At 41.3% G+C, this 24,512-nt stretch overlaps 1 protein-coding gene across 2 annotated transcripts in view; it reads left to right on the forward strand.

Moving 5' to 3' along the window:
* TMEM121 (transmembrane protein 121) overlaps window positions 1–24,512 on the forward strand; it is a 578,648-nt gene that overhangs the window by 344,169 nt on the left and 209,967 nt on the right. For both annotated transcript variants that reach the window (XM_029598836.1, XM_029598837.1), the window contains exon 3: window positions 7,784–7,854. The gene's annotated coding sequence lies outside the window, so the exon portion shown is untranslated. The remainder of the gene's footprint in view (window positions 1–7,783; window positions 7,855–24,512) is intronic.

Below are 24,512 nucleotides of genomic sequence, written 5' to 3' on the forward strand. Positions count from 1 at the left end.
AATTGTATATAATTCTTACCATGTAAGCAATTACTCTCTGCTTACATGCTCTGCTCTCCAGTTAGAAATTGTTAATCTATCCCTTTTTTTCTAACAGCCATGTTCCACATTCCCTGTTGTAATGTAATTTTTGCTTTCAGTGTTAACTGGTTTACCCCCTAGTTTATTGTAAACCGGTACGATAAGACCTGGTCTTGAGCATCGGTATATTAAAATAATTTAAATAAATAAATAAATAAATAGTTATTGAGGACTCCAGCAATCAGTATCTTGTTCTCAACACTAAATTTAAGGCCCTTAGACAAGTCCATCATGTTACCTGGTTGTTGGATGATTGGGTTGTCACCTCCACATCTGGAGAGGTGTCACTATACTAACTCTGCTCCCACTTCCTTCTCCCCTCCCTTCCTCCTCCTGTGCACCTGTCCTGCCAACTCCCCTCCCTTCTGCCCTCTGTCTATCCCTAGCCTTTCGTCCTCCTTCCTCCAAAGATGCCTGCCTATCTCCTTAACTCGCCCACCTCTTCCTGTCCCTTCCCTCCTCCCTATCTACTCCTGTCCCTGACTCTACTCCTCCTCCTCCTCCTGGTATCACTCCTGCCTACCTCCTACTATCCTACTTCTTCTCACACCACTCCTCCTCACCACCACTCCTCCACACCACCTCTCTTCCTTACCACAGCAACCACGCCACCACTCCTCCTCACCACCACTCTCACCACTACATCTCCTCCAACACACAAATATAAACAGACAAACTTGACAAACTAAAAAAACTTTCACACACAGATAGAGACAAGAGACAAAGATAAAAGGAAACAGATGAGAAACAGTAAACAGGACACCTTACTCAATCTTGCAAAAATCCTCCACTGACCTCCAACCATCAACTCACCTCCTTTCTTCTCTCCCATGCCTGACACACCCTTAAAGAGGAAGCTGCAGGAAGCTGGTATATATAAACCAAAAACTTAATGTGTGGCGTGTAAACTGACATGTAACACATAACATGACACGCGACGTGCTACTGTATCGTGAGTTATGCAAATTAGTTATGTGATGTGGTTAATATAATATTTGCCTAACCATTCCCCTTTTTTTTTTATTGCAGATGCTACCATGCCATATTTCTGCTTTATTTGTAGCAATTTGAAGATTCTAGGCCTTAATTAGATAAATGTAGCAAAGATCAGAGCAATTTTTCAAAAGCCCATTTATGTGCATAAAGTCCATGTATGTGTGTAAAACCTTTTCAAAATTTAGTGAAATTTCAAAAGAGTTATGTGCATAAAAGTAGCAATTTTCTAAAACATATTTACTTGAGTAAATTCCATTTATGCATGTAAAACCCAGTTTTATGCATGTAAATCCTTTTGAAAATTGCCACCAAAGATTTCAGGGTATGTAAACAGTAAACAAGCATGGTACATCTATTTTTTATGGCATTATTTGTAAACTCACTCCCACCCTCCACCCCAAACAAGAAAAGATCACTGTAAGTTTATGGAATCCCTATCCGTCCCCTCTAGGAGAAAAGTGTGCTTATGGCCAAGGGAATCCTTCCTCCTATCCTACAGGAGCAGGATCCCTCTAGATACAGGGAAATATCTCTAGACCCTGAGTATAATCTGCTTTGAAGTACCGAAAAGCCCTGAGAAAATCCCTACTACCTCCAAGAGAAAAGTATATTCTGGAGCCCTTTCTGTACAAAAGAGGAGTGTGTTCTGGTCCATGAGAAGAGCCTTGTCCTTCCAAGAAAGAAGAGTACGCTGTGGTCCATGAGAATCCTTCTCTTCTCTTCTCTTCCCTCCAAGAAAGTGAAATGTGCTTGGGTGCATGGGAATCTCTTTCTGTTAATCTCTGCAAAGATACATTATGTATGTAGTCCAGAGAATTTCCTCTATGCCCTCACAGATTTCTGTGTCCTTGAAAGAAGGAAAGAAGAGGAAATAATTTCTCCAGACCCTCAAATACTCCAGTGTGCATACGTAATGAAATCCTCCAGTTCATTCCATTTTAGTTTAAATAAGTACAACTTCTATGCTCCTTAACTTAAAAAAAAATCAATTTCAGTTCAATTAATTTCAATAGGAGATTGACGTGCCCCTCATGTCTTCTAAATTATCTCTCATACCTCTTCAGTCTGTTTGTTATCATTTAATGCGTTACAGCTAAATTTCTATATACATCTGAAAACAATATGTGAATTTACTTCAAATTCACAAAATATAAGCAAAATTGATAGAATTTATATTTTCTATTTTTTGTCAAAACAATTTGCATGGAAACATTATTCTTATTTCTTACCAAATAATAGCAAAAGAAAATCTCCAACTCAGTCTGCAATTACAAAGAGCAAATTTAATATCTTTACAAAGATTAGAACAATGTTCAAAATGTTGATAGAATAATCATTGCTTCTGGCCATAAAGATATGTGATAGTCTAGCACAGGTGCTTTATATCTATGGTATAAAATGCATCTTACAACTAGCAGTGGCAATGATAGCTAATTGATCAAAAAGGTTCTCACCCATGCTCTCACTAAGAATGTCTCCATTGTTCTGATTCTTGAGATTTAAGATAGACATGATGTTGCATTGGAGGTGGACCCTTGGGCTGAGGTGGGGTTGATGCAACCAGTAGGTGAGGACCTACAGGTCCCCACTGTCGGCAGGTGGAGGGGTTGAAGGTAGATGCCGCTGGAGCTTCACCTATACCAGCCCTCATTCCCTGTGGGTTGAGCCTTTGAGTGCTGGGGCCGGCATGACTTAAGTGGGCCTTGAGTTTGGTTAGCAAGAGAGGTTGGTTCAGCCCAGAGACAGTAGACGATAGGTGGCGTAGTCCTACCCTGGACTGGGTATGGTACTGGAACTCGGGCACCAATGGAACGGAGATTAGCTGGGGGCGCTTGAGGAAAGGTAGGCCAAAGCCTAATAAGTCCACATCCAGGGAGTAGGCTAGGAGAGGCATCAATAACAGGCTTGGATCGGGGCCGGTGGCAAAATGGAGGTCATGGCAAGCAATACTGAGTTCTGATCACGGAGAAGTCAATAGCATTAGTCAATCAAGGCAATGGTCTGATCACGGAGAAGTCAATAGTGTTAGTCAATCAAGGCAATGGTCTGATCACGGAGAAGTCAATAATGTTAGTCAATCAAGGCAATGGTCTGATCATGGAGAAGTCAATAGCATAGTCAGGCGAAGCAGAGGTCTGGGTCTGAAGATAGGCAGTAGCATAGTCAGGCGTAGAGGAAGTCTGAGTCTGGAGATAGGCAGTAGCATAGTCAGGCGTAGCAGAGGTCTGGGTCTGGAGATAGGCAGTAGTATAGTCAGGCGTAGCGGAGGTCTGAATCTGGAGATAGGCAATAGCATAGTCAGGCATAGCAGAGGTCTGGGTCTGGAGATAGGCTGAAGCTTAGTCAAGCAAAGCAAGTCGATATCCGTAGAGTCAGTCCAAAACATAGACAGGGCAGGAACGAAGAAGACAGGAACCAGGAACAGCGAAGGTCAGGAATGAAGAGTTGAGAGCATTCTCTAGCAGCAACAAGTACTCAAGTAGTGAGGAGACCTGTTGCAAAGGCAATGCTATGGAGCAAGGCCTGAGCTTAAATACACTGAAGAGTTTGACATCATCATCTGGGGCCACGGACAGGTTCCTGCCGTGTGCCCTTCATAAGGATCAGTCATGCGCGCGTGCCTAGGGAGGGGCATGGAGTGGGTAGTGGCGTCTCTCCTCAGACCATGCAGAGAGGCCCAACGAGCAATGGCATCTTGAGCTGAAACATGGGGACCATGGCAGAGCCGGAGGCAATGGGGGCGGCCCGAGGTCGGAGCTAGCGGCCCAGTGCCGCTAGCGAGGAGGAACCAGGAGCTGGAGTCTGTGTAAGAAGGTGAGAGGGCCATGCCATAGGTCTGCCGCAGATGGCATGCGTAACACATGAGGCCCGGATTAGGGGTGTGCATTCGTTTGCAACGTGTTGGCAATCTGCAACGTATAGGGCCATATTCGTTGTATTCGTGGGGAAGCGAAATGTATTGCGATTCCCATGAATACAACAAATCTTCACCGAATTATTTGGACGTCTAAAGGAGCAAATTTAAACAAAACCCCCACCCTCCTGACCCCACCAAGACTTGCTAAAACTCCTTGGTGGTCCAGTGGGGTCCGGGAGCCATCTACTGTATCCATCGGCTGCCGGTATTCAAAATGGCACCGCTAGCTCCTGTGACATAGTAAGGGCAAAGGCTATTGGTGCCATTTTGATTACTGGCAGCCGACAGCCCGAGTGCAGGAGATCACTCCCAGACCCCTGCTGGACTACCAGGGACTTTTGGCAAGTCTTGGGGAGGTCAGGAGTCCCCCCCAAAACTTGCCAAAAGTCCCTGGGTGTCCTGGAGCCATCTCCTGCACTCGGGCCGTCGGTTGCCAGTATTCAAAATGGCACCGATAGCCTTTGCCCTTACTATGTCACAGGGGCTACCGGTGCCATTGGTTGGCCCCTGTCACATGGTAAGAGCACAAGATGGCGCCGGCCATCAATTGCTCCTACCATGTGACAGGGGCCGACCAATGGCACCAGTAGCCCCTGTGACATAGTAAGGTCAAAGGCTATCGGCGCCATTTTGAATACCGGCAGCCAATGGCGTGAGTGCAGTAGATGGCTCCTGGACCCCCACTGGACCACCAGGGAGTTTTGGCAAGTCTTGGGGGGTCAGAAGGGTGGGGGGTTGTATTTAATTAAATTTTAGCTGGGAAACGAATAAGAATGGAATGAACAGATTGGGGACCCCTCCTTGCCGAATGCAACTTATCTGCCCCCCCCCCCCCCATGAATACGAATACCAAATGTAACATATGCGGTCCCTCTGCACATCCCTAGCCCGGATATGTAACTTAGCTGGATATGACTTATCCGGCTAAGTTACAAGGAATATTCATTGGCATGGCTATGCTGCTGAATATCCATGTATAAGCTGCTACTTAGCTAGATAAGTTATATCTGGCTAAGTTAAACTTGCTTTTTGGCAGGTTTAACTTAGTTGAATAAGTTATCTGGCTACGGTTGAATATCACCAGTTAGCCGGATAATTTAATTGGCTAAGTAGTGCGTCCCTGATTCACCCTTTGCTTGCCCACAAATTGACTGACTAAGAGATAGCCAGATAAGTGATTTATCCAGCTATCTAGCAGCTGCTGAATATAACTGAATATTCAGTAGCCTGCTAGAATGCTGGATAAGCACTTCTTATCCACCTATCAAGCGCTGAATGTGCTTTGAATTTCGAGCCCATGGTGAGGGATGTAATATTTTTTCACTTCTTACACAATTAAGCTGTGGAATACATTGCTGGATGATGTGGTCAAAACATTTAGCACAGCTGATATGGATAAGTTCTTGGAAGAAAAGTCCATAAACAATTATTGGAGAATCCCACCACTTATTCCTGGGGTGTGATCAATAAGGAATTGGATCCACTTTTTGGGATTTGCCACATACTACCTAATGACCTGGATTGGCCACTATTGGAGACAGGATGCTGGACTTGATGGACCTTTGGTTTGACATAGCATGGCACATCTTTTACTCTTAAGCCCAATGGCATGAAGACCCCAAGGTATAGATGACAGCAAACACAGTGGAACTAATACCCAAAAACACAGAGTGAGGATGTCCAAAAGAACAGCCATAAAAGAAAATGGTGATGCCTGGGGATTGCTCTTTCCCTACTTTTGACTTCTTGTGACCCATTGATAGGGTAAAATGGTTACAGAGAAGGAGGAGAATATAGAAATGCCCTGGGTGGGGGAATTTTTTTATTTCAGCTTTGCTGGGAAGGGGGAATCTAGCCCCCTCATTTCCTTTTGCTTATTCATTTTTTTTTTAAGTTTTTCACTTTGGTTCTTATTTTGTTTTTCAAGTAAACAAAAATAACAAAAATAAAGATCAAATAAAATGAAAAATAAATCTAATAAACACAACCAAAAACAAAAGCAAAAACATTTTCTATACATATTCCTATTTTGCAATTTAGTGACACGTTTCCCATTGCACAATGTGAAATATAATATCTATCTGGGTCACTTCTTATATTCAATATATCTCCAATATAAACAGTTGTTCTCACATATAACACTCCAAAAGTAGTTGGACCATCATAATAAGCGCTACCAGCAAACAGACCTTCTTTGCTTTATACATAATCATCACTCCTTACAATGTTCATTTTTTCTTTTATTATCTTTTCTTGCTGCATTTAAAACATTTTCAACTATATATACATACTCTTATATGCTGCCATTATCACTCTCTCAATTCTCCTGGGGATATTCATTTTTTAAGCAACATTTAATCACAAACCTGAAGAAGGAGGTCTGAAAATGGATGAATCGAGAGTGTTTTAATGGCAGCATATAAGAAAATTATGTGTATATATATTTCAAAAACTTTTAAATGCAGCAAAAAAAGCAAAAATGAACATTGTAAGGAACAATGATTATGTATAAAGCAAAGAAGGTCTGTTGACTGGTAGCGCTAAGTATGATGGTCCAACTACTTTTGGAGTGTTATAAGTGGAAACAACTGTTTATGTCAGGCAGAAATCAGTGACTTTGGATCAATATATATAGAACAAACAGCAGATTCAGTTAGATTATTAAAGAAGTTGCTGCTGTAGTTATTACACCAAGCTGAGATATTTTTTGTAATTTTCAGTCACTTCTATGGGTAAAACAGTACTTTATGTGCAGAAATGGCTTTTTACTGCATATGAGGCAGGAAATATTGTAAAACATATGCATGTATGTCATATATGCACCTAAGTTTATTCAGACTGAGAGGCAGCATATCTGGAGGCAGAGCTGGAGAGGGGTTTGAACTTACATTAATATTTTGAGATGTCCAAAACTATGCCTACAAATTGTCATGAAAAACTTCTGCACACATTTTAGCAGATATAAGTGTATGGATAGATTATGGTGGAATAATTTTGAAAGCAAATTTATATGCATTAGTCCACTTAGAAAATTTGTGTAACTTGCAAGCATATTTGCCTGCTAGCTGATGCTCAATGTTAGAAAATTATTCCCATAATATTTAATGTAGGTAAGAAAGGGCACTATATCTAAGCAAGGTTGACCATAACTTCTTATTATCTTTTAAAATATATGAAGTATAAAGATGTAAATCATTTTTACAGTTAAGTACCATTTCACTGTTAGATACCTCTGAATTTCTATGGAATGTTTTACATTTTCTCCCCTAAGCAAATCAGTCTTTCTTTTGTTATAATGAATGTGATAGCCTACAGAAGAGCTGCATGGTGGGCTATTATTTACTACAGCAGTTATTATTTAAAAGCTAATGTAAAGGAAAATATAGCATCTAAGACAGATCTGTCAATTACAGCAGATTAAATGGCGTTCACTAGCTATACAGGCCAGGCGAATAATGGAAGAACCCTAGCAGACAGCTAATAGAGTGATAAGGACAGAGAAAACAATTCTAATTGTCCCCTACTGAACTACTATAGACTAAGAAAATATAATAGTCCTTTCCTGATGGGTTTACAGGTGTAGTTGTGCAGCAATTTTTCAGCATATCATTATTGGCAATGAAACTAAATGGGTAAGGCATATAACTGGCCTAAATCCACACTATGATGAATGCATTAAAGTTTTGTGAATTATGACATTATTATCTTTCTAAAAATATAGAAAACATTAAAGAATAGTGCATGCAGCATAGAGTTTTTGCTCAATCTATATTTCTATTTCTACTGCAGGAACTGAAACCCATCAAATTACCATATTCTAAACAAATGAAAATGTCCTTTTTTCCACTTCATAACCTAAGGTAGGATCTTGTGGGGTTATATCTCAATGCAATCATTTCAAGTATCTGGGGAAGTTTTGCAAGGATTTTGCATATTATAATAGTTAATGGAACAAAGAGTTCAAAGATTCACATGTCGTGGCTCCAAGCATTTATATCATTTGAATGTCTCATTAACTTATTGACATTGATTTTAATGCACCTGGGTTTCCAGTGTACAACAAACATGCAAATGCATATGTTTGCATATTGTAAAGCAAACTGGAAAGTTCTGGGTGCCTGTATTATTAGAGTCAATTGACTGAGACCATTCTAATACAACATCATGAAAAAAATTTATAAACAGTTCAAAAGTTTGAGTCTGCATTTTGCAATCAAAAAATCACAAGAAGAAAATTAAATTACAACATTTGTATTTTGTATTTAAAAATATCAAACAAAAACCAAGGGATAAATAAATCTTCAAAAATAGATCAATGATGAACATAAAACATCTCTTATTTCTTCAGTGTGTGTCATACAGTTAGTGCTATGCTCTCACTATGTAGCACACTATAGCAGGGGTTCTCAACCCAGTCCTTGGGAAACATTTAGCCAGTCAAGTTTTCAGGATACCCACAATGAAAATGCATGAGAGAGAATTACATGCAGTGCATGCACAATGCAGGAGAAAGAGTTGCTTGCACACAGACAAAGGATGAAGGTAGCACAGGGGTTTCTTAGAGATATAAACACAAATGGTTCCTGTTTTACAGCACTGCAGGTAGCAAAAAAAGGTTTTCACAATAAAGGATACGTCTTGCATCTAATCCAGTAAAACAGTACAGGTCATTATAAAGTGATTCCTTTCAGTAACAATATAAACACAGTTCAAGACAAGACTGCACAAAACAGTTCCATATATATTTAACATTTCACATAAACAAGAATTCACGGATCTCCTTCAGGATCCCACACTCTGGTTTAGCCACCATGCTGTCTAAATGCTGTGAATACCTATGAGGTCTCAGTAGTCCTTTTGAGTCCCCCAAGGACCAAATCAGATCCTCAGGGCAGGGCCAATAGGAGGCTATCTCTCTATAGTAGAGTTAGTTCTCTTTGAGCCATCCAATTTAAAACCAATAAAATATACTTTTTCCCTTGACACCGCCAAAGTCTCAAAAAACAACCCACTCGTAAGTTCTCTTTTAGATGGTTAGGATAACATCTAGAAAAATGTAGTAATATATTTCTATCAAGGGGGTTTCCTATACAAAGAAAAAGAAAATTAATTGCTGGGAATAAAAATTATGGGGCCCAATATTCAAAGCGTGTTCAGTGCTATTTAGCCAGATAAGTGGGAACTTATGCAGTTAAGTAGCAGTTGCTGAATATGTACCTATGTTCAGTGGCCACTGGCCACCACTTTGCTGTATAAGTCCCTTATATGGCTAAAAGTTACATGCATAAAAAGTAGGCATGTACTGGGTGGATCGGGGATGAGCCAGTTAGCAGTATAACTTATATGGCTAACTACTGATATTTGGAGTTAGCTGTATAAGTATACATGTAACTAGATGCCCCATAGGTTTAAACTTAGCCAGGTAGACTTATCTGGCTAAGTGCGTATATATATATATATATATATATATATATATATATATATATATATATATATATATATATATATATATTCAGTGGCTTTGCTTTTCTGCTGATAGTGAATACACATCACAACTTAGCCGGTTAAGCTCTAACTGGCTAAGGGCTGGATTTTCTAAGATCGCACGGCTTTCTGAATTCCGTGGTAACGGGGGGCGGGCCTGCGAAAGCCGTGGTGGTGCTATTGGGCGTGCTACTGGAGGCAATAACAGGTCTTACCTTATTGCCGCCAGCGAAGTTACCGCCGTGTCCGCCCCAACGCCGCCCCAACTCCTCCTATCCCGGTCCCGACTCTGCCCCGACTCCACCTCTATCTAGCTATCGCATGTGATATCGATAGAAAATGACCCCCTAAGTTACTTACATGGCCAACTTTGAATATCTACTCCAAGATGTCCAAATAGCAGATAAACTCTGCACTCACTATGTACAGTATGTGAACCTCAAGCTGATATCACTTCCATTCAACCAAGTCATAAAACTCAATTCATATAAGGTACCATTCCAAATCTTAATGATATTGTCAATATAGCACCACCACAGGTGATTCTTATCCTTAAAAGGTGAGGAGTAAACCCACTTGGTCTCAAAAAAGCTGTCTTAAAAATTAGCCATGTCTGAGGCAATGGTGGCCCCCATAGCTGATCCCTTCACCTGTATATAGAACTGCCCATCAAACATAAAAAGTTATTTCTAAGGGCTAGTATTGTGAGGTCACATAGAAAAGAAGTGTATGCCTTAAACAGAAGCTATTGACTAACCAAAACCTGTTTAATATCCCTCATGGCTTCATCTTGGGGTACAAACTAAAAGACATCCTGTAAGATCCACAAAAAAAGACTGTAACATGGACATGATATCTGCCAAATCTTGAATATAAGAAGGAACCTTTAACTTAAATCATCTGAAATGGATGATAATACTTAAATGCATATTCTATAGTATTTTGCATAGCAAGATCATAGCATAAACTATGACACCGCAATAAAGAACTAAGGAAGATTTTTTGTGTTCGTCATTGATCTACTTTTGAAGGTTTATTTATCCCTTTGTTTTTCTTTGATATTGTTTATTTTTAAGGGATTTTTTTTAGCACTTTTTGTTTGATTAGCATTGGCCTTAATATTATTAGTTCTCTATTTAAAAGCCAGGTCTAGCATGGGTGGCCAGAATGCTGAGAAAAATTAAGCTAAAAGAGGCAATGATATTTCACATTCATTATGGCTTTGTCAAGGAAGCTTTAGAAAGTGTGGAACATCAATAATTATTTTGTTTATAGAGTATATATGAGTCTTTAGGCTGTTTTGAAATCCCAGTACTGCATAATATATTTGTTTCATTGTAACACATTAAAAATGCTTCTTTGTTTAAGTAAGCTTATGAACACAATGTCCACTACTGCCCTGTAATGTTATTTTGAAGAGATGTTACAACTCACTGCTAGTTACCAAATGTTAATGCAAATACAGCTACTATTAATCATTAGGGATGTGTAGGGGCACAATTTTCATTTTGAGTTGTATATTTATTTAATAGGTTCACCTCCATTTGTTTGGTTGGTTTCAAACATAAAATGTTCTTATTCATTCCATTTATTTTTTTTTTATTTCCCATTAAAGTCAATGAGGGAAGCAATGCAGCCTATTTTGAGCTCAAAAATTGGGGTTTTCTAATCAAGACCCCAAAGTATGGTGTTAGGAGCAAGACAGCTTCAACTTGATTGGTTCTCTATCCTACTTGCCTAGTTCTTGTGCCTTGGCCTCATCCTGGCTACTGCCTCGCTCAGAAATTTCTTGATATGGTTACCAGTCTTGCTGCAGATTTTCAATGGAAGGAAACAACATTGTTTGTTTAAATTTCTGGGCATCCTCCGTTTGTTTCAGAAATCCATAAATGAAACAAAAAATGGTCTCATTTGTTGTATTTTACCTATTTGATTCAAACAAATGCACTTCCCTATTAATCATTTATGAAGAGCTACTAAACGTATGTAGGACTCCACAAATACAAATAAGAGGCAGTCTCTGCTCTGTGGAATTATAACATGTCAAAACTCACAAACAAGACAAATAGGAGATTTCAGGAAATGTATTTATTATAGAAACATGGTTAAAAATAAACAAGGCTATGTTCAGGAAGGGATAGGATTTAAAATTTAAAAGCATCCTTGAAAGAATGTTTTTTAAGCTGGATTTGAATATGTCCAGAGGGGAAGCATGCCTGAAATCGGGAAGTCTATTCAAAGTATAAAGAGCAGGAATGTGGAAAATATATAGTTGGAAATAGGCAATGGCGTCACACATCAGAGCAACATGTCCAATGAATAATGTTGGTGAGGAGGGAGATTAATGGAACTAAGGCCTGGATTTATCAAAATGCACTAAATATTGCATGCAATAGGAAAAGGTGTGTGTTTTATGGTAATAGGCAGTTTATTGCAATTTGTGCTAATACCTATGTAAAGCACTAATTGTGATAACTTGTTTGCACAAAGTGCCAGAATTGTTGTATTTCCTACATACAACCACTAGGGGAACATGTTTAAGCTCCTGGAGAGCCAGCCTAGCTATTGGGGCCCTCTGAGAGAGAGAGAGAGAGAGAGAGAGAGAGAGAGAGAGAGAGAGAGAGAGAGAGAGAGAGAGAGAGACTAGTCATGATACCCTCACACTAGATGGGTATTTATATCTCTCGAGGCCCACCTAGTCAGTTGAGGTGAGGTTTAGGTATTAGTGTAGGGGTTAGGGGCCACTTTGACTTTCAAAGTGAGACGTATGAACAGAATAGTGCTCTCTTTTGAAGATTTGATGACCTTCGGAGTGAGGAAACTCACCCAAAGATGACATTTGTGCAATGTTCTCTCAACCTAGCTTGATGTTACCCAGGTAGAGAGTCCATCAAACTAGGTTGAGAGAACATTGCACAAATCTCATCTTTGGGTGAGTTTCCTCACTCCGAAGGCCATCAAATCTTCACAAGAGAGCACTGTTCGGTTCTTACGTCTCACTTTGAATGTCAAAGTGGCCCCTAACCCCTACACTAATACCTAAACCTCACCTTGAGTGACAAGGTGGGCCTCATATAGAGATATAAATATCTATCTAGTGTGAGGGCATTATGGCTGGTTCTCTCTCTCTCTCTCTCTCACTCACTCTCACATATGCACCAAACATTATGGTGCTTTTGCACACATTAAAGGCATTTTTTCCATGCAAAAATTCCATATAGCACTTTGACAAATGACCCCTAAGAGAGATAATGAGGAGCTGCAAAGTGAATTCATTTTTAGTTGAGTAGGAGAAATAAACTTTAGGCAGAACTGGATGGTGAACCAATGTATTGCGATAACCTTGGAAGAAGATAAATTGTGCAGCTAAATTTTGAATAGATTGTGGATAGAGATTGTTCCTGGAGGAGAAATCTGTAAACTGCTATTAATCAAATTGACTTTGGGAATAGCCACTGCTTATTACTGGCATTAGTAGCATGGGATTTAGTTACTATTTGGGTCCTTGCCAGGTACTTGTATCCTGGATTGGTCACAGTAATTGGTCACTGTTGGAAACAGGATGCTGGGCTTGATGGCCCCTCAGTCTGACCCAGTACAATAATGTTTTGTGTTCTTAGTGAGAGACCTATTTAGTAGTATAAGTAGGAGATGATGTGAACATAAATAAAGATTTTGGTTGAGAAAGAACACTTTTGGTTATGCTATAGAAAAAACCTGTTTTAATATATTTTTTACAGCAAAGAAAGGAGGAGAAGATTTGACACTGACCCCAAGGTTGTAAGGGAACTAAGAGTATCACCCATAAAAATAGAAAAAGGGGAAGTGGGTTTGGAAGGAAGGATAAAAAGTTCTGTCTTGACCATTTTAAGTTTATGATGGCAGTAGTGGCAATGAGGAAAATGGTGGCTGAGATTTTGGACTGGATACTTGGAAACATTTCTGATGTAGAGAGGTAGATCTAGAAGATATAAGTATAGTTTAGTTTATTTAGTTTAGTCATTATTGATTGATTTGCCTTTCTTAACCTGTTCAATTCAGTTAAAAATACACTAAAATTCATGAGTAATACATAAAGATGTTATTGAATGCTGTGTGAGGAGATGAGAAAACCAAAAAAAGCATAGTGAGTGAACAGTAGAGGGCCCAGGACAGAGTGCTATGGCACACTGACAGATTATGGGATTACGCTAGATGTGGATCCACCAAATGATCCACCACAAACGCAATGAGAAATAAGAGAAGAACCAAGATAGAAAAGGTTCCCAAAAGTCAAGTAAGGGCAGGATGAATGTCAAAGAATAGATAGTAATCGATTACATCAAAAGCAGTGGATAGGTCAAAGAGGCTGAGGACTTAGTAAAGGCTTTTGGACTGGCCATGTAGAGGTTAAAGGAGACTTTAGAAAGAGCTGTCTTCATTGAATGTAGAAGGCAGAAGTCAAATCTGAGTGCATGGAGAATGACTTGAAAAGTAAAAAAGTAAAGGAACAAGGAAGAAGCATTTAATGGAATAGTAACAGAGAAGAAAATGGCACATATTTTTCTTGCAGTTCATAGACTAAAACACCCCCAGTTAAATGCAAACACACATCTAAACTAGACAAAACAGTTATGGCAGCAAAAACTGTTGGAAAACAGCCTAGTAAGCCATATGCTAAAGAAAGTGCCATTACAACCCTGGAGCAAAGAGATTCAATTCACAGCTTTCTATTTCTTCCTTATGCACAAATGAGACATACCCTTCTTTTCTCATCTTTAAACATATTTCACTAAGTCTCCACTATGCATTCTAAGCACTTGCATTAAAAACCTGTTCCTGCTAAGCTATTTCTATCAAATATCAGGCGGCTGTTGGGTCTGAAATATTATAATCAGAGCTGTTCAATTCCTGTTAAGTTGATTAGGACTAGAATGAGAAAAAAAGAACTCAAAACCATTATAGCTTATGTATGAATTAACCCTGGGGGTTCTTTATTTAATATTATTTTGACATTTATTTGTGGTTCAACAGGTATGAAGCTTTTTCATGAAAGAACATTTAGTTTTCCTTTAAAGTCTTTATCAGTTTTATTTTAATGTAATGATTATAACAAAGAAACGGAATATGAATTAGGGCAGAATACCCTAACATGCTGGTAATTCAGCCTTCTATCTCCATAGCCCTAGCTCTTTCTTTCCCTTTAGATCTTCAGTTTCCCACTGTTTGAGCCACAGGTGCCAGTGGTATCATTAGAACAGTTTAAGAGCTGCCAGTTCTACACATTTCAAACTTAGTAAAATAAACTACATAGGTTGTGTAAGATGAGAAGTGAGACAAATGGAAGAGGTGAGAGTGTACAGAGGTGCTGGTGGGATACAGGGTGAACAGATCAAGGACAAAGGGTGAAAGGAAAAAAGTAGGCTGTACTGGGGGACAGATTGAGAAATCAAGATGGAGAATTTGGACTGGGGAAAAGTAAGAGAGAAATGAAAAAGATAGGCTCGACTGGAGGAGGGCAAGAGAGAAGGAAGCAAGGGAAAGGACATAACACAGAAGGAGAGAAGGAAGGTGAGGGAAAACCCATTATGCTGTAAAGGTAGAGCGGTTCAGAGATAAGTAGAGAAGCAAAGATAAAGACAACAGAAGGATAGAGGGAAAAAAGAGAGTGGTCATTTAGAGGGATCTCAACCCATAAGAACATATATAATATCTCAGATCTTATGAAAAATGGTCAGAAAGCAGCCTCTGTGGATAGTAGTAAGGAGGCCATAACATAACTGCATGGCTGACCACCAACCCAGCTGAACAAAAGCTAGTGCATAGGAAAAGGTTTGGAGCTGGAGTACAGTGCAGGATGCAGATTCCAGATTAAATGAAAAGCAGGCCTCCCAGCAGAGAAGACTAAATGCAGCCTGACACTTTTTTTGCAGCAATGAGCACTGAGCAACCACATCTCTTTCTTCAAACCCCCCCCCCCCCCCACCACCTCCCTGTGAGAAGAAATAGGTAAGGTCATTGAAACTAGATAGGTAAAATAGAGACTACAGATTAAACATAATAATATGATCCACCATGATTAAGTAAATGCCCTATTTAACTCAATCACTATTGTCAACAAGCAAAAGGGTTGCCATTATGGGAAAGTCAGTAGTGTGAAAAGTCCTAGTGACAATGCAGGCAAAATATAGTCAGGTCTGTCTGGTAAGCTGTACCTACAGTGATGAGCAGATGTCCAAGTAGAAATGCAGGTATGCATAACTGGGTCTGTCTGGCAGGCTACAAGAACAGTAATAAGCTGAAATGATAGAAAGAATGCAAGAATCTGTAATAATCCTCGGTGGTGAAGTGGACCCCTTGTGCTGAGAGATGGTTAGTACTCCCTAATGAGTAAACCCACTAGGCCCAGCCCATCAGCTAGCAGTGATGCCTTGTGAAGGGACAATCTGGAGCTTTGCCTATACCAACCCCATTCCCTGCAAGTTGAGCCCATAGTTTCCAGAGGCTGGCTGGTCCTAGGTGGGTCCTTAGCTCCAGTCTCAGGCAAGAGTCAGAACAGGCATCAGTCATTGGCGACAGAGGTTGAGGCAAGCAGCAGACAGTGAAGACAAAGGTCAGGCCAAAGGTCAGGGTAGGTAGTAGGAAAGGCAAAGTCAGGTCCAAAGCAAAGGATTAGGTCCAGGCTGCAGTCAAGACAGATCCAAAGCAAAATAAGGCCAGGTCCAGGAAACCAAGCCAAAGGACAAGGAGAAAAGGACCAATAGGCAAAGAGTAACAAGGACACAATGGCAAGAAATAGAAGAGCATGGATGAGGCAGTGGGGAAAACAAGAAAGCAACACTCCCTGGGTCAAGACAATGCCAGGAGTACTTTTCTGAGGAATCACAGTAGTGTCTGCAGACTAAATAGGTAAGAGCTGTGATGTCATCAAAGGGTACCGCCGGGGTTTTCCCACCGCAGCCCCTTTAAGAGCTGGCCTGTTGGGTGTGCGCGTGCCTTAGGAGAAAGTTGGGATGTATTGCTGCAGTGAGGCCTGGTCACCGGCTGCATCTCTACCATGAGAAAGGTATATCGGCTTTGGGGTAAGTGAGGTGGCTGGTGGATCAGATTTGTGAGCAATGTTTGTAACAGTACCCAATCTCTAAAGCCTCCTCCTCCTACACTTTCTGGGTCTGGGTTTCTTTGGAAACCTTAGGTGGAAAGAATGAACTAGCTGTGGGGCTTTGAGATTGGAGGCTGGCTCCCAGGAGTTTTCATCTGGTCCAGACCCCTTCCAAGTTAAGATATTGGAGTTTGTTTCAAACCCTACAAGTATTTAAAATCTCCTCTACTTTTTACTGTATGTCTTCCTCTGTGGTAACCTCTGAAGGCTGGGTAAGTGATTGTCTTGGCCAGGAGAGTGAGACTGGTTTTAGTAATGGAATGTGGAAGATGTCATGGATCCTCTGGGATGGAAGCAGATGAAGTTTGTATGCCCCTGGGCCTATCTGTTGTATGATGAGAAATGGCCCAATGAAATGCGAAGGCATTCTTAAGCTAAGATTCTTCATGCTGAACTATACCAGTGTTCCAGGATGAACGTTAGGCGTGGGAGTTGCCTTTTGTCTGCCTGAATCTTAAATGGTCAGCTGCTTGGGATAAGGGTTTGTGAGTTCTTTGCCATAATTTTAGAAGCTCGTGACCTGTCAAAGTAGCCACCAGGCAAGTATCAATTGTAAAATACGTGGATGGCATCAGAAGACGATATGGAATGGCAAGGAGCCTGAAGAGGCATTGATGTGGTTGTAGTGGGAGAACTCAGCCCAAGGGAGTAGGGTCACCCAGTTGTCCTGTCTTAGGTTGACATATGTATGTAAGAATGTTTTGAGTTCCTGGTTCACTCACTCGATCTGTCTCTTACTTTGAGGATGGTAGGAAGTGGTGTAGTCCAAGGTGATTCCAATTTTTCAGCAGAGGGCTCTCCAAAAGTGGGCAGTAATTTGAACCCTCACAATCTGAAAGGACATAGCAAGATATGGAATGAAAGCAGAAGATATGCTGTACAAACTGTTATAATTAGTGAGGTTTGGGTGGACCCTTGGACACTGTGGCAGCTGACGACGCCCACAGGGGAAGTCACAGGAGGAGCCACAGGTCAGGCTCAGCTTAGGACACACAAACACAGAGATTGATCTTTTATTAGACAATAGAGATGAGCTTCGTTTTTTACTACCTGGTCGTTTTTTGAGTCGGAAGCTTCGGGGTAAAGTTCATTTTTCCTCAGTTAGTTTTTTGGAAAAATGACCAAAAACTAAATGAGGAAAAACGAAACCAGCCCAAAAACCGAAGCGGGAAAACAAAGCTAAAAAAAACCCACCCCAAGCATTAAAATTCACTTTAATACATTAAATACAACTCACCCCCACCATCCCGATCCCTCCCCAAGACTTACTAACATCCCTGGTGGTCCGGCAGGGTCCCGCTGGACCACCAGATAGTGATCTCCGATCAGCCCCTGTCACATGGTAGGAGCAATGGGGCTGACCAATGTCACCGGTAGCCCCTGTGACATCGTAAGGGCAAAGGCTATCGGCACCATTTTGATTACTGGCAGCCGATTGTGAGATCGCTCCCGGTCAGCGAAGAAGGCCTTATCCTCCGTTCAGGCCAGGCCAAAAGGTATGGCTAAGTACTCAGTTCATCAACCTGAAACTGCCATCAGCGCGACTGGCCCCACGTTTTATTGGACCTTTTCCTTCCTGCCTTACCACCCGTCTTTCTATCCTCTAACCACTATTAATGTTAATCGTGGCCACCACCATATCCGGGCTTTCACTGCAATACATGATATTTCTAGAGGTCTTCTCCAAAACAAGCTGAGCTATTGCCTCCACATTGGACATTTGATTTTGTCATTGAACTCCTTCACAGCAAGGTGCCATTCAGAGGTTGGGTCTACCTGATTTCATCCCCAGAGATGGAGGCCATGAGTCAGTATATAATGGAAAATTTGGATCGAGAATTCATTCATCCATCTTCATCACCCACCAGAGCAGGCTTATTATTTTTGTGGCCAAGAAGGGGTCTCAACTCCATCACAAAAAAGAATCGCTACCCACTACCAGAGCTTTTTGATCATTTACAGGGCACCCAAGTCTTTACCAAATTGGATTTTCAAGGAGCAAGTAACTTAATCTGGATCTGAGAAGGCGACAAATGGAAAACCACTGAAACAGTCACTATAAATATTTGGAAACACCCTTCAGCCTATGTAATGTCCCACAGTGTTTCAATCCATGGTGAATGACATTTTCCAAGATTAGCTCTACTCACATGTTGGTCTATTTAGATAACATTTTGATTTTCCCCAAATCCCTCTAGCAGCACTGGGTCCAAGTAAATCAGGTTCTCTAGATACTATGAGAACACCATCTCTATGCCAAGAAGTGCATCTTTGAACAGTAGGAACTCCCTTTTCTGGGATACATCATCTCCTCTCAAGAGCTCTGCATGGATCCTGCCAAGGTGAAAGCCATTATGGGATGGCTCCATCCAATGGGGTTTAAGGCCTTACAATGCTTCTTCAGCTTCACCAATTATTACAGGCAATTTATACCCAGCAATTCTACTTTGACAGCCCCACTTACCACTTTAACATAAACAGGATTCAATACTAACAACTGGACCATGCCTGTAATCCAAGCCTTTGATTGTTGGTGATTCAATTATTAGGAATGTAGACAGCTGGGTGGCTGGTGGGTGTGAGGATCGCCTGGTAACATGGCTACCTGGTGCAAAGGTAGCGGACCTCACGCATCACCTAGATAGGATTTTAGACAGTGCTGGGGAGGAGTAGGCTGTCGTGGTACATGTGGGCACCAACGACATAGGAAAATGTAGGAGGGAGGTTCTGGAAGCCAAATTTAGGCTCTTAGATAGGAAGCTTAAATCCAGAACCTCAAGGGTAGCATTCTCTGAAATGCTCCCTGTTCCACGCGCAGGTCACCAGAGGCAGGCAGAGCTCCGGAATCTCAATGCGTGGATGAGATGATGGTGCAAGGAAGAGGGATTCAGTTTTGTTAGGAACTGGGGAACCTTTTGGGGAAGGGGGAGTCTTTTCCGAAGGGATCGGCTCCACCTTAACCAGGGTGAAATCAGACCTTCTTCGCTCCCGGTCTTGGGGGAGCGATCTGCGTACTTTTTAGCGGCTTGAGTGGTCTGGACCAGTGCACGTCGTGTGGAGGTCCACAGGCGGTGTAACTCATCTGCCGAGAGTTGAGCTATCGGGGACGTAACTGAGATGGGAACTGGCAGCGGCGGGCGTGGCTGCTTCCCATACACTATCTGAAATGGCGAGGACCTGGTAGCCATGGAGAGGTGTGAATTAAGCGCGAACTCTGCCCAGGGCAGCAGGCTGGCCCAATCATCCTGTTTCTCGTTGACATAGAGTCGGAAGAATTGTTTCAGCGTCTGGTTTGTTCTCTCCTGCACCTGAGTTATGAAAGGCCTCTGGAGAGTTGGCAATGCTCCATAGAGATGGAGAAAGGAACAAGAAGTTGGGAGGAGGCCCAGGTACTGCCTAGGATTGCCTCCCCAGTCAAGCCTAGGCATGAGAGTTTCATGACTTCTCAGGGCACTGCAACACCATGTGATACTGGTCCGCAGGTACAGACAAAGGACCTGCTCCCTACATCTGAGTTTTTCTTCCATGGAGAGCATGGTATGCCCCAGTTACATAGATTTCTCTGTGGCCTTCACTTCCAAAGTTGGCATCAGTACCAAGGGACCTTGAAATTGGAGTATCAGAGGGACAGGTCAGCGGGTAGTCTTTGTTTCCTGGACATGTTCCTAGAAGTTCCGGTCCACCCGATAGGCCAGTGAGATCAGGGCATCCAAGGTGGTAGGGATTTCATGGTTGGCAAGCTTATCCTTGATCCTGCCAGCAAGGCCTTGCCAGAAGATGATGGTGAGGCTGTCATCGCCTCATTGCAACTTATAGGCAAGAGTTCTGAATTGGATTGCATAATCTCCAACAGTACACGATCCTTCATGAATCCTTAGGAGTTCCCCAGCTATGGAAGAGGTTCAGCCCAGTTCCTTGAACACAAAGTGAATTGAAAGATGACATATGAAAGACTCTGGAGCAGGGGTCCATCTCGCTCCCAAAAGGAACAGGCCGAAGTGAGTGCCATACCTCCCAGAAGGGAAATAATGTAGGTTATCTTGTGGAGAATAAAGCCGCCTGTAGCTCAAAGTGCATGCGGCACTGATTAATAAAGCTACAGCACTCCTTGGGATCACCATGGTTACATGGAGGAGGTGTAAGCTGCAGGTCTGGTTTGGGCGCAGATGGTGGCCTAGGTGGATACAGAATCACTGGGGTGGTAACTGAGCCACTGCCAGAGCATCAATGTGAACAGTTAGAATTTTGAGGAGCCTTGTGACCTGATCAGGAACTCCCTGTTGTTGGTGGATATGTTGCACTAGGCTTGGGATGGCCTGAAGTGAGCTGAGGTCATCCAGGTCCTCAGCAAACTATAATCCTGAGTGGAGAAGTAGACCGCTTGTGCTGAGGGATGGTTGGCACTGCCTAATGGGCAAAACCACTAGGCCCAGCCCATCAACTGGCTGCAGTGCCTTGTAAAGGAACCAACTGGAGTTTCTCCTATACCAACCCTGCTCCCCACGGAGGCCAGCAGGTCTGAGGTGGGCCCCTAAGGCCAGACAGAGGCAAGAGTCCAAGGAAGAGCACAGGTTGGGGTAGGTGGCAGTCAATAGCAACAGAAGACAGGCCACTGGTCAAGGCAGACAGCAGATAGAAAACACAAAGGATGGGCCAAAGGTTAGGGCAGGTGGTAGACAAGGCAAGATCAGGTCCAAAGTGAAGGGTCAGGGCGAGGCAGCAGTCAAGATAGGTCTAAAGCAAAGTCAGGTCAAGTCCAGGAGGTCAAGCCAAAGGGCAAGGAGACAAGGACAGACAGACAAGTATTAACAAGGACAAACAAGCAAGGAAGACAAGAGCACAGATGAGGAAATGTGAAAACAAGAAAGCAACAAGCACTGGGTCAAGTAAATGCCAGGAAACCTTTTGCTGAGGCATCAAAATGGTGTCTGTGAACAGGCTAAATAGATAGGCGCTGGTGATGTAACCAAAGGGTGCTGCAGGGGCTTTCCCTCCACATCCCCTTTAAGATCTAGCCTTCTGGTCATGCTCATGCCTTAGGAGGAGATTGGGGCATGTTGCTATGGCAGCATCCTTACCACAGATGAGGCCTGATCAATGGTGGTGTCTCTGCCACGAGAGAGGTATGCTGGCATCAGGGTAAGTGAGATGGCTGGCAGGTTGGACCACCAGCCGCCGTTCGTAACAAATCATATAGTCAGGTTGATTTGGCAGCTTATGCATCCCTAATGCCAATTGGATTGGTCAGGCAGATCATCTACTGGACTGCAATGAGGAATAGGGCTTCAAAATAAAAAGAGCCTTCTACACTAAGAAAATATGCTCAGTAAGAAGAAATGCATATGAGCTATTTCATATGGTAAAAATATTAACCACAAAACTGATCAATTTATACAAAGCACATCAGCTACTCAATCACTTTGTTATAACCTTACTATTTACTTCTATGAAAAGATTAATTCCTTGTCAAGAAATTTCATCAGTGTAGACATTTCCCCACTCAATAATGGAATTTCCACTTCACAAGTTTTAGATACCTTTGAAACAGTGGATACTGATAGGGTGATACAAACCATTGCAAAACTAAATTCTTTGTCATGTCCTCTTAACCCATGCCCAACAGTGGTATTAAACACTCTGACATCAATTTTCAAAAGCTATTTAGATGGAGAACTGAAAAGTTCTCCATTTAAATGGCTTATCCATCTATATTCAGCCTTTATCCAGCTAAATTATAGCCAGCTAATATGTTAGGCAGCTAGAATTTAGCTGGATAAGTTGGGGGCATTCCGGGAGTGTAGGAGGAGTTGACTTAGTCTGGTTGGGTCTAAGAGCTGTCCTAAAGTTAGCCGGTTATAGTTAGCCTATAATGACTTAAGATAGCTGGTTATATTCAATTGTTTGGCTGCACTAATGAATATGCCTCCAAAATTAGCCAATACGTTTATCCAGCTTACTTTGCTATCTGAATATAGACTTCATTAAGAACTGATCTATCAAGTTCAGTTTCTCTCATTGTTAACCTATCATTAGAAAAAGATTGTTTACCAGATTCATTAAAACAAGCCTGGGTCAGACTAACCTTAAAAAAAAAACAACTTAGATCCATCCGATTTCGCCAGTTATCAGCCAATATTTTCTCTCCCCAAGCTAACCAAAATCATTGAGACTACAGTATTGTCCCAGTTGACAAACGTTCTCGAAGAGCATGCAATACTAGACACTTACCAATTCAGTTTCAGAAAGTGTTTTTTTCACAGAATCACTTTTAGTATCCAGCCTAGGCACCATCATTCGAGACTTTGACAAAGGGATCATTTATGTAATGGTCCTTTTTTATTTATCATCTGCATTTGACACCATAGATCACAACATGCTTCTTGCCAGATTAAACATCTTGGGCCTTTCAGGTACTGTGATATAATGGTTCATATCATTCTTGTCAAACAGATGTCAACAGATTAGAATCGGAAACACAACATCCCCATGGAAAAATGAAACGACAGGAGTCCCAAAAGACCCCTCTCTATCTGCAGCACTCTTTAACATACACCTTTCCCTTCTCTGCAAAATACTAGCTTATCTCAGTGTAAACTACAAAGTTTATACCGATGGCATCCTGTTCTTTGTCTCTTTTAACTCATCATGGACACACACATTTAACCTAATTCTCTTTTTCTGAAATCAATGTCTGGTTAGCACATAACAAACTGTTTTTGAATGTATAAAAAATTGAATTAATATTACTTAGTTCCTGCTTGCTGTCATCTAAACCACCAGTCATTGTATTTGATGGCAACAAAATTCAGATCATGAAGGCAGTCCATAACATAGGCATACAGCTAGATAACATGCTATTTTTTCATCCTCAGAATAGTGCACTAGCTAAAAATTCATTTTTTAAACTGAGACACCTTTGACATTTAAAGCCCTTATTAAAGTTTAACAATTTCTGTACCATACTGTAAGCTCTCATTCTAACGAGCCTTGATTACTGTAATTTACTGTACACTGGTCTTCCATCTACTTTCATTTGAGCACTACAAATAGCAGATAACTCAGTAGCAAGGATTCTGACAGTCACATGGATGTGTGAACACATCACACCAGTGTTAACATCATTTCACTAGCTACACGTCAGAAAATGCATACAATGCAAGCTAGCCACATTGATCCACTCACTTTTATATATTGACACTACCATTTGTCAAACACTATATCACGGGTCTACAGGCCTCTACATAATCTTCTTTCTGCCAATAAAAATCTACTGGAAGTCCCATTAGCAAAACTGGCCCATCACTGAAATGCTTAAGATTTATGTTTGTTAAACAATATGTGAAAATAGATGTTTTTATTTTACATCTCTTATGTATGCTTTATTGTACCCTGCCCTGAACCACGGAAGGGTGGGTGATAAATATTTTACATAAGCATGAGCCTTTTTGGTGGCTTCTCTCCTGTTTTGGAACACCCTACCGGAGATTCTGAGATTGCTAACTTGCCTGAAATCTTTTAACAAACCACTAAAAATGCTGTTGTTTGAAAATGCAATCGCAGTGACCAGCACCCTATATTCCACAAAGCTGTCATGTACTTATTGAACACAAAGCTGTGTAAGCTTTGCTTTACATAGGCATGGCAAAAACATTATAAGCAGTTGTTTTTTGTGTAGTTTTTGTTTTTTGTTTGGTCTGAACACTGGCTTTTATCTATATAATGTGTGATCATTTTATTATGAGCTTTTGTTTGTTCTCTGCCTCACACATTGTTATGAGTGCAGATAAAAAAAATCCTTTTAAATAAATACATAAATAAATAAATAGGAGTATAAACTTTAAGTATTATATAATACCAACAAAAAGGGGACAGAAGTTAGGTTTGTGAAATGTC

The sequence above is a fragment of the Rhinatrema bivittatum genome, chromosome 4, assembly GCF_901001135.1.
Source record: "Rhinatrema bivittatum chromosome 4, aRhiBiv1.1, whole genome shotgun sequence".
Lineage (NCBI taxonomy): Eukaryota > Metazoa > Chordata > Amphibia > Gymnophiona > Rhinatrematidae > Rhinatrema > Rhinatrema bivittatum.